This window comes from Elaeis guineensis, chromosome 6 (assembly GCF_000442705.2).
Source record: "Elaeis guineensis isolate ETL-2024a chromosome 6, EG11, whole genome shotgun sequence".
Lineage (NCBI taxonomy): Eukaryota > Viridiplantae > Streptophyta > Magnoliopsida > Arecales > Arecaceae > Elaeis > Elaeis guineensis.
Window position 1 is genome coordinate 9,912,409 of NC_025998.2, and position 10,410 is coordinate 9,922,818.

Consider the following 10,410-nt stretch of genomic DNA (forward strand, 5'->3'; position numbering starts at 1 on the left):
GTTCGCACCTCCGGACCAATTCAGCTGCATCTTTTCTCATGGTGGGCCATTAGTAACCCTGCCATAGGACTTTGTAGGCCAAAGATTTGCCCCCCAAGTGATTTTCGTAGATTTCTTCATGCACTTCTCTGAGTGCGTAGTCCGCGTCAGTCGGTCCCAAGCACCTGAGCAAGGGAAGGGAGAACGATCTTTTGTAGAGTCGGCCATCTATTATCATGTATTGGGAGGCCACCCATCGGAGTCATTTGGCTTCCGTGGGGTCTTCAGGGCTGGTTCCGTCGGTCAGATACCGAATGATCGGATCCATCTAGCTTAGTTCGGCTGCTAGTTGCAGCACCTCCTCGGTCCTGTCGATGCTCGGCTGCTCAAGACTCTCCACCAATGTCCGACCCAAGGTGTCGTAGGCTGATGTCGCAAGCTTGGAGAGTGCATCGGCCCGAGCGTTCTCCGACCTGAGAATGTGGGAGATCTCGAAATACTTGAGGTGTGTCACGAGATCTCTCACCTTCTAGAGATATTTTGTCATGGTCGGGTCTCGCGCTTCAAAGTCACCTTTAACTTGCCCCACGATCCGCTGAGAGTCGGAGAAGACTCTGAGACTGTCGATCCCGAGCTCCTTCACTACTCTCAAGCCAGCGAGGAGCGCTTCATACTCGACTTGATTATTGGAGGCTTTAAAGTCGAACCGGAGGGCATACTCGGTAACCACTACCTCTGAGTTGGTGAGCAGGAACCCGGCCCCGCTCCCTCGAGCGTTGGAAGCTCCGTCGATGTGCAACACCCAGGTAGACCCGGGGTCAGGTTTGAAGATTGCAACTTCTCCGGGGCTCCCGCCTTTCGATCCTTGGTCGGTCGTCGGGCACTCCGCAATAAAGTCGGCCAAGACCTGGGCTTTCAAGGCTGGTCATGGTCGGTACTGAATGTCGAACTCACTTAGCTTCATTGCCCATTTCGCCAGTCGTCCTGATGCATCGGGATGACGCAATATCGCCCTCAAGGGCTGGTCGGTGAGGACCATGATAGCGTGTGCTTGGAAATACGGACGGAGTCGTTGTGCAGACACAATCAGGGCGAATATCATCTTCTCCGTCTTTGAGTATCGAGCTTCAGCTTCATGGAGCACTTTGCTGGTGTAGTATATGGGTTGGTGAATTCGTTTCTCGTTCTCCCGGACGAGCACCGAGCTAACCGCCTCTGGGGAGGTTGCCAAATAGAGGTACAGCGTTTCTTTGACTTTCGACTTTACAAGCAGTGGTGGAGAGGCCAGGTACTTTTTCAGGTCCTCAAAGGTCTGCCGGCACTCATCCGACCAAGAGAAGTCCTTCACCTGTCTGAGGGTCTTGAAGAACGGGAGGCATCTCTCTGCCGACTGAGAGATGAATCGGTTAAGCACGATGATCCTTTCGTTAAGCTGCTGTACCTCCTTTTTGATGTCCGGGTGCCGCATGTCGATGATTGCCTTTATCTTCTCAGGGTTAGCCTCAATTCCTTGCTGAGAAATGAGAAACCCGAGGAACTTCTCCGAAGTCACCCCGAAGGCGCATTTAGTCGGATTTAACTTCATCCGATGTCGTCGAAGAGTGCGAAAAATTTCTTCGAGGTCTTGGACATGATCTGAGGCCTGCGCACTTTTCACCAGCATGTCGTCCACGTACACCTCCATATTGCGCCTGATTTGATCTTTGAAGACCTTATTGATGAGTCGCTAGTAGGTGGCCCCGATATTTTTTAGTCCAAAGGGCATTACCCTGTAGCAGTAAAGGTCCTTGGCGGTCACAAAGGCCGTGTGCTCCTCATCTTCGGGCGCCATCCGGATCTGATTATATCCGACAAAGGCATCCATGAAGCTGAGCAGTCGATGGCCGGACGTCGCGTCCACCAGCTGGTCGATTTTCGGAAGTGAGAAGCTGTCCTTCGGGCAGGCGCGATTTAGGTCGGTATAGTCGATGCAGATCCTCCAGCTCCCGTTGGCCTTTTTCACCATGACAACATTGGCGTGCCAATCGGGGTACGTGGTTTCTCTGATGAAGCCCACCTTGAGTAGCTTGTCCACTTCCTCGTCGATGGCCTTCTGTCTTTCAGGAGCGAAAGACCGCTTCTTCTACCTCACCGGCCTCATTTCAGGGTTGATGTTGAGTCGGTGAGTCATCGTCTCTGAGGGGATGCCGGACATATCCGCTGCCGACCAAGCGAATACGTCGGCATTAGCCTTCAGCAGCTCTACTAGCTACCATTGCTCAGGGTCGGATAATTGGGATCCGACCTAGACCACTCGTTCAGGATTCCTCGCTATTGGGACGGAAACTAGCTGTTCGGTCGGTTCGCCCCGTTCTTCCTCTCTCTGCTGGTCCAACTTGTCGGCCGTCAGGGAGTTCTTTGCTTCATTACTTCGAGCAGAGATTTGGAAGCATCGTGAGCGAGCTGTTGATCCTCCCGCATCTCTCCGACTCTATTTTTGGTCAGAAACCGAACCAGCAGATGGTAGGTCGAGACTATAGCTTTGAGGGCGTTTAGACCAGGTCTTCCAAGTATGGCATTGTAGGCCGAAGGTACTCAGACGACTGCAAAGGTTAGGTGGACGGTGCTTTGTCGTGGTTCAGTTCCGACCATCACGGGAAGAGTAACTTCTCCTTCCACCGTGACGGCTTCCCCGACGAAACCCACCAGGGGCGTGGAGACTCTTTCGAGCCGATCAGCCGACAGTCACATTCGGAAGAAGGTCGAGTAAAATAAAACATTAATCGAACTTTCATTATCAACAAAGATCCTTCTTACATCATAATTTGTTATTATTGCTGAGACAACAACAGCATCGTCATGGAGAGTTTGGATTCTCCGAGCATCATCATCTGTAAAAGTAATTACATCATCTTGGCGTAGCTTCTTTGTCGACTCCTCTCCAGCAGTCGTCCCTGGGTCTAGTCGTTTGGAGATCATGTTGATGACCCCGATCGTGGGCTGATTGTTCGCTGCTTCCTCGGTCGGTTGGGGTCGTCGGTCGAGGACGGGTCGGGTCGGCGATTTCCTTCAGAATTTTTTGAGATACCCCCGGCATATGAGGGCCTCAATTTATCCTTGAGCTGGATGCACTGCTCGGTATTGTGGCCGTGGCCCTGATAAAATCGACAGTACTTTCGCCGGTCGAGGCCCTTTGCCTTCAAAGGCGGAGGCTGTCGCAAATATTCTTTCTCTTCGATCTCCATCAAAATCTGCGCACGAGGAGCAGAGAAGGGAGTGTAGGAGTCATACATGGGATGTATCGGCCTCGGACTTCACCGTCGAGGCGATCTCGAACTCTGTCGCTGAGGTGAGATCTGTTTGTCGGTCGGGGGCCTGCTAGGCTCGGCAGGGGCCCAACCTTTCCTTCACTTCTCCTTCGGGTCCTTGGCCTCAGTCAGGCACCGGTCGGAAGCTCTTTCGTCCGCGTGCATATATTTGTACGCGCGCTCCAGTAGTTCGGCGTATGTCCGGGAGAGGGTCTTGTCCAAGGAGTATGTAAATCGGGACCCCCTTAGCCCCCTCTTCATGGCTGAGATAGCCATGTCTTCATTGAGATCCCGAATCTCGAGCGTGGCCGCATTGAATCACGTCACGAAATGTCAGAGCATCTCGTTTTTCCCCTGCTTGAGAGAAAAAGGCTGTCCGAAGTTCGTGGGGGCTTCCAGTTGGTGCTGAAATGGGCCACGAAAGCATGCTCGAGCTGTCCGAAGGAGTGGATGCTTTTTGAGCGGAGGCCGAAGTATCAGGCCCTGGCGGCCTTGCGAAGTATGGTGGGGAAGCCGATGCAGAGAAGAGTATCGGTTGCCCCTTGGATCGTCATGAGAGTCTTGTAGCTCTCCAAATGGTCAACTGGGTCGGTGGAGCCGTCATAGGGCTCCACATGGGGCATCTTGAACCGACTAGGGATCGGCTCGTCAAGGATGAGTCGGGAGAGAGGTTGGACGGTCCGAAAGTCAACGTCGTTCGAAGACTTCTGCCCGTCCACCTGAAGCTGGGCGAGCCGACGGTCGATTTCTTCGAACCTGCGTTCGTAGTCGTCGGCCCGTCGGTGCTGGGAGACCCTGGGGGTGGAGTCTTCCGACGAATCCGAGAGGGAGGCAGACGGTGTTCGCGGCCGCTTCTCCTTCCTCGCTCATTCCAGCTGGGAAGGAGACGGTCGTCGGGACTGATGGGTATCATGCCGTGGCCGCCTCTCCTCCTCTCGGTGAGAGTACTGTGACAGCTGCTCCAGAGGAGGAGACGGAGACCGATGCGGCGTCGGCGGCTGCTCCTGGAGGGCATCGGGTGTGCCGCCGGTTGCTCCACCGGCGAGTGCGGCAACCGGTTGGTTGTTGTTGAAGACTCTTGACTGCATCCGTCAGCACAGTCATCTGCCGCATAATTGCCGCAATTTGCGCCCTGTGATCACCACAGGATGCAGAGAGCTGGGCTCCGCCATGGAGGGTGGAGGAGAGGTCTCTTCCCAGCGAAAGAGTGCCTCACCGATCCGGTGGCCCTCGATCGCTGAGCTCTGATTCTTGTCATTCCAAAAAGATTTTTTCAAGCTCTGTGGAGGTCGGACCGACCGCCCCTACCTGGCACGCCAAAACCTATTGCGGCCAATCCCCTTGTCGCCTGATCGTCGGGAACGAGCACCTGCAAGAGAAGTCCACACTGACCGGAGATGCCTCCGACGGAGACCCTCCAACGGTCAAGTCAGAGAGGAGACTAGGCAACAGTAGAAAAGAATCAGGGAGCTCAGCGAGAGAGACAGAACTAGAGGGGGGAGTTCAGGGGCTTCGAAAAAAACTTCCGCAGCACTGTTGCCTTCCCCGTTTTATAGTAGAGCGTGGCATGGTGCTGTCATTAATGGCGCAGACAATTAGGAGAGTTGTCAAATCATCGGAGGCTGTCAGAGTCACCGCGGACTGTCGAGTCGCCGTGGGTTGTCAAATCGCTGGGATTAATCTGTGTCCTTGACAGGACAATATTCTAAGACGGCCATGCCGCATGCCTTTGTCAGGGCGGCGGCCTTCAGCAGTCGTACGGCGTTTGGAGGAGCCGACCGGCCATACGTCGGTATTCGCTTGCGAGATGTCGGGTGAAGACCCAGGGACCTTCCGATGGTCAGTCTGGCGCGTCGCGGGAGTCAGAGAAGACTCTATCGTTCGGTCAGTCAGGAATGGAAAGGGTCTTCCCGACCGACATACTTTGGTCGATCGGTGTCGGCGATCATCGGTTGGTAGAGTCGGACGCCGGTTAGGTGGGTCCGATGGTGAGTCGGCGTGAGAATGATCGGTCGGTATATCCCAACAAAATCGTCATGTATACTGTGGTGCATTGAAACATAAATCATCAACCATGTCTAAAGCTCAGAATCCTCTATGAAAAAGAAAGTTTAGTTTCTGTTTTGACTATTACTGTTTCTTAGCATATGGAACAGAATCTATGTACTCATGGTTGTGTCTTTCTATTTAATGAATCAAGAGTGACGCTCTTTACCAAAAAAAAAAAAAAAAAAAAATTTAGTTTCGACTTGGAATCATGGTAGGCTATTGGATTCAGATGCACCATCATGTATACCGTGGTGTATTCAAACATAAATAATCATCAAGCAGAGAGATGGGTCTGAAGCGGAAGCAGACCTAAACAGTATGGCACCAACACCATGCAAAACTATCATTGTCGGGTCCAAACCCAAATCCGAACATTTTCTCACCTTCTGATCTGGACTTGGATGCTTTCTCTTAGTGGATCTGGATCCGGGTCCGAACCCGGAACGTCCCATCTGGAGAAGGGCAGGCGAGGGTTTCTTTCTTTCTTTTTTTTTCATGAGCAATTTCGCCCTTCTAACGTTTTGCCGCCTCTTGGGTGTCTGCGCCAAGCGCCGCGAAGCAAAGCAGGAGGCGAAAAGAAAAGAACTGGAAGAAAAAAAAAGAAAAAAAGAAAAAGGAAGAAGAGGAATGGCAGCACAAGAAGAAGTAAAGAAGAAAGCCGGCGATCGTAAGCGGAAGCAAGTCTTCATCTACGGCAACTACAAGAACTATTACGGCTATCGAGTAACTTCTCCTTCTCCCCTCTCTTTCTTTCTTGGATCTAAACCGATATTATTTCAGTTATTTATTTATTTATTTATCGTTTGTTTCACCCCAAATAGATCGAGCTTCTTGTGCCCTAGTCTTTCCAGATTGCTTTCCTCCTCATACTTCCGAGAAGAACACGAACGAGATTTCTCGCTGCATCGAGAAGCCTTCTGTAATCTAATCACCTTCCAAATTAAACCGACTCCACGGGTTCTAGTAAATACATTATTGATATGTGACAAGGAATCCTTTTCGATTTCTTGGTTTCGTCTCACCCTGGTTGCCGATCGTACCCTGTTATTTCGCAAGATTAGCTTGTCTTACTGACTTGATTTTCTTTTTTAGTTGGACAACTTATCTGTTCTCTGTAATTTTTAGGTTGAGTGGAAATTTTAGTCCTACATGGTCTGCATTCTTCTCTTGGCTGAAAGATTGGTGTGTTGATTTGAATGCAGATAGATCGGAACCAGAAGGAAGATCCCCGACTCGCGGTTATGAGGAGGGAATGGTTCGAGGGAAAGGATTGCCTCGATATCGGTTGCAACCAGGGGTTGATAACCATTGAGATAGGTAGGATGTGTGTCCTGCAGACATCATCATTTGTTTTGTATTAATTTTTTCTTTTATTTATCATGACTGTAACGCTGTGTGTGTGTGTGTGCGCACACGCGCACGCATATTTGTTAGGAGTTTTTGGTGAAACTTAATTCATCTAGGTTTCCTTGCAGTTACTTATGTTCTTGTCGACTTGAACACTGAAATAATGTCATGTCCAATTTATGATCATCCAGAACAAAATGATGGGAAACTAAAGGAGATCTTATAGTAATGTAAAAGTAGAAATTTTAACAGCTTGGTTGTGAGAAAGATTTGTATTTGCATTGGTCAGATAAGAGCGGAAAACACTGGTGAAAAAATGGTTGAAACTTGTGGCAAAACGAATACAAGAAACCTAACAGTAGATAAAGACCCAAAGAAATTTTTTTGGGTCATGCATGCTTTGCAGTATCTATACCTTGGGAGAAGATTAAAAATTCTTGACCAATTCTTGTTACTTCATTCTTGACATATAGAAATGAGCTTTAAATTGCACATGACATGTGGATTGTAATCATGCTCAGGATGGGGAGAAGTTATAGGAAGTAATTTGAACCATGGAAATGAAGGTAATCTTTTGTATAGCACTTTATGGGCATCTTTTGTACAGGAGCAAACATGAAGAGCAATTTGTCAAGATCTTTTTATGCAGTACAAATTTGCATCATATATGTGATGGGGATGCGAGCATTTTTTTCATTGAACATATTCAGCCTGAATGCATGACAAGCCTCAAAATATCTCCTCAAGTGCCTCAAGTTAACCATTAAAAGTCACAAAGCAATGCTTAAGCCAATGGAAAAGTAACATAGAAGTTTTAAAAGAAAGAAGCGTGAGGTAGCTTAGAGATCGTCATCAAGGTCTTGAAAGGTTTCTAAAAGGGCATTAAGGAGAAAAGAGCAAAGAATTGCCTATGTATACATATTATAGAAGCTATAGGGTGAATTGTTAGATTTTTTTTTTTTCCCTGCCCTGTTTCCAGGCTCCTACATCTTCACAGGATACTAATGTGGAATGTTCACTCCAATAAAAGTTTGACTTGTTTTGAGGCCTTTTGACTAGATAAGTAAGATTCCCTCTCACTGATTTTGTCATGACACTTTCTTGTGGATCAAGCCCTGCAGTTCTTGCCACCCTTGCAGGATCATGGGCATACGAGGTGTGATGAACAAGTTCACATAATAAGCTGCTTTCTTTTTCCTTTTCTTTTGTTTGTCTCTCATGGAACCCAGTCTCAATGTCATATGCTTGTTTCCTTCTTCTATTCTCTCTTGCTATCTCCATTTCTAAACATCAATCCCTTGTCTTTATCCTTGGGAAACCCATCATCTTAAGCCTCCACCTAGAGCTTCCTATTGGCATTCAATTCCTTATTCTCAACTTCATCCTCGCAGAGCATTCTCTCTGCTCTCCTCTTTTCCGTCTTTAACATGTGCCATCCTTTGAAAGTCCAATTGCATCAATGTTTGTGAGGAAGGACAAGAGTCTAGGTGATAAAGGTGAGAGTGGAGAGGGAAAGGTTATGGAAAGGAAAGGGGAAGGGTTTTGCTGGGTGTTTGTGTATGTGACGAATGCTTTGCTCTTGCTCCTCTACAACTTTCCTTTTATCGTTCACTAACAGATAACTGATGGATGACCATGATCTCACCATGTAAGATGCTTGCGAATGACTTAAGTGGACCAACTAGTTGATGGATGGCTCTGATCCCATGAACTAATAAAAAGATATGGACTGCTGTTATTCACTTTTAGTGTTATTGGGTTTTTTTTATTAATTATGCAAATGATTTGACATGGTGGCTATTCCAAAGGGAAGGAGTATTGATGGATCGTTATTATTTCATCGTATAATGGTTAGTTAAACTCATTTCTTTTTGAATTAAGCATGGCCCTGTTTTGAATTAGGCATGACACTATTTCCTAACTGTGCAGCATCAGCTAAGTCAGACCTCTTTAAAAATAATTATTCAGCATCCTTCAGTCTTCTGTCCTCTTACATTTGTTTTCCCTTGATGCAGCAAAGAATTCTTCTGCCGAAGCATTCTTGGAATAGATATTGATGCAGGTGACCTTACCCAAAATTTTGTTTCTCTCTGATTCAACCATCTAATTCAGTTCATTATTTGTCTGTTGTTAATTATTTGAATATGTTCAACAATGAATGCTAGACTTAAATAATGTTACGTTAATTAAAATTTTAAATGGTTATATCTCATTAGTTTGTTAGATGTTATTATGGATTTGGAGAAGCGCTGCTTCATGCCAACTCTTAAGCAAGATGAGAAATTGTATACACTAATTGCATAATATCCATTGGGAACTCCTAATGTCGCTTTCCTGTTGGAGAATTCACTTGCTTGACTTGCTAATGCTCGGTAGCACTGTTTTGGTGTTTATGGGTAAAAATTGCTGGCTATAAGCAGTGCCTTAGGAATTTGTTGGAAATATGTTTTTGCAGTTTAAAGGGAGTGGATTATGATACTATGAATCCCTTATGTATTTTGTTACAAAGGTGTAATGTATATGTTACTTCTAATGATATATTAAAGCTTTTAACTTTTTTTATAGTGAAAGAAATGGGCGTATGTATTAATGCCAAATTTGCGTCTAAAAGTGAAGTTTATTTTTTCTAGACTTTCGTTTGTTCTTTTAATGTTGGTTCTCTCAGCTGGACTTGTAAGATGTGGTCTTATCAATTGCATTGTTCTTGGGGATGATATCCCCATTATTCTTCTTGTTACCGTTCCAAGGTGTTTTGATTCTTTTTACATGGTACCTTTCTTGTGGTGTTTCCAAATTATTAGTAGTGATCAATAACGAGTTTGACAGGAAATGGGTGAAACAGCTGTAAAAAGCCATTTTGCAGAATGTTGCTTCTGATGGGAAGGCGGGAAAATGTTCTTTCCTTATGTTACTGTTCTGAGGCATTCTGATGTTTATATCTTTTTCCCTGATTGTGGTGACTACTTGCATGCTAGGCTGCTAGTGAATTGAATTACTGAACCCACGGCCTTTGTTTGATAGGATATGATAAAACAGCTCTAGAAAGGCCCTGAAGTGGACCTCTTGACAAGAGCAAGGATGAAGCATTTGCAAAGCTGGTCTCAAATTAATGCTATGTGTGTTGTTTCTTCGTAAATCTGATGATGGTTTTGCTTAGTGACTATCAGTTTATAGTCCGTTAACTTCAACTTCATGAATTAATTTGGAAGATCAGCTTGAAATGGAGGCAACAAATTGCAGCAGTCGACGCATGCTGTCCATATGCTTTAGCTTTCTGATACTTTTTCTAGGTTTGCAAGTTCATAATTTTAGGTGCATTTTGCTGGTATTTGTTATATATTAGTTGTTGATAAGTCAAAATTATGGAAATTATTTGTGTTTTTTCTCTTATTTGCTGCATCCTTAGTTCTTATATATTGTTCTCATTTGAAAATAATTGGATAGTCTCTGGATGTGTTAGGTTTGATTGAAGCTGCTAATTTGGAATCTACGGAAGATATCTAGAATAGAACAGAGAAATCATGAAGATTGAAGGAGGCATCTGATTCACAGATTTTAGATGGTTCAAATTATTCAAAGCACAAGGTCTCTCGGGCTTCAGATGGGGAAACATTTCACTGTCGGCATGATGCCTCTTCTCTCACAGAAGGCAATCTTTTAAAAGAGTTACTTCCAAAAAGAAAATTTTGTTGAGAGGATGGATGGATGCTCAGAGAAGTATGATACTATTATTTGGTAAGTTGATTAT

At 46.1% G+C, this 10,410-nt stretch overlaps 1 pseudogene; it reads left to right on the forward strand.

Moving 5' to 3' along the window:
• Positions 1 to 5,472: 5,472 nt before the first annotated feature.
• LOC140858718 (probable RNA methyltransferase At5g51130) overlaps positions 5,473 to 10,410 on the forward strand; it is a 5,140-nt pseudogene continuing 202 nt past the window's right edge.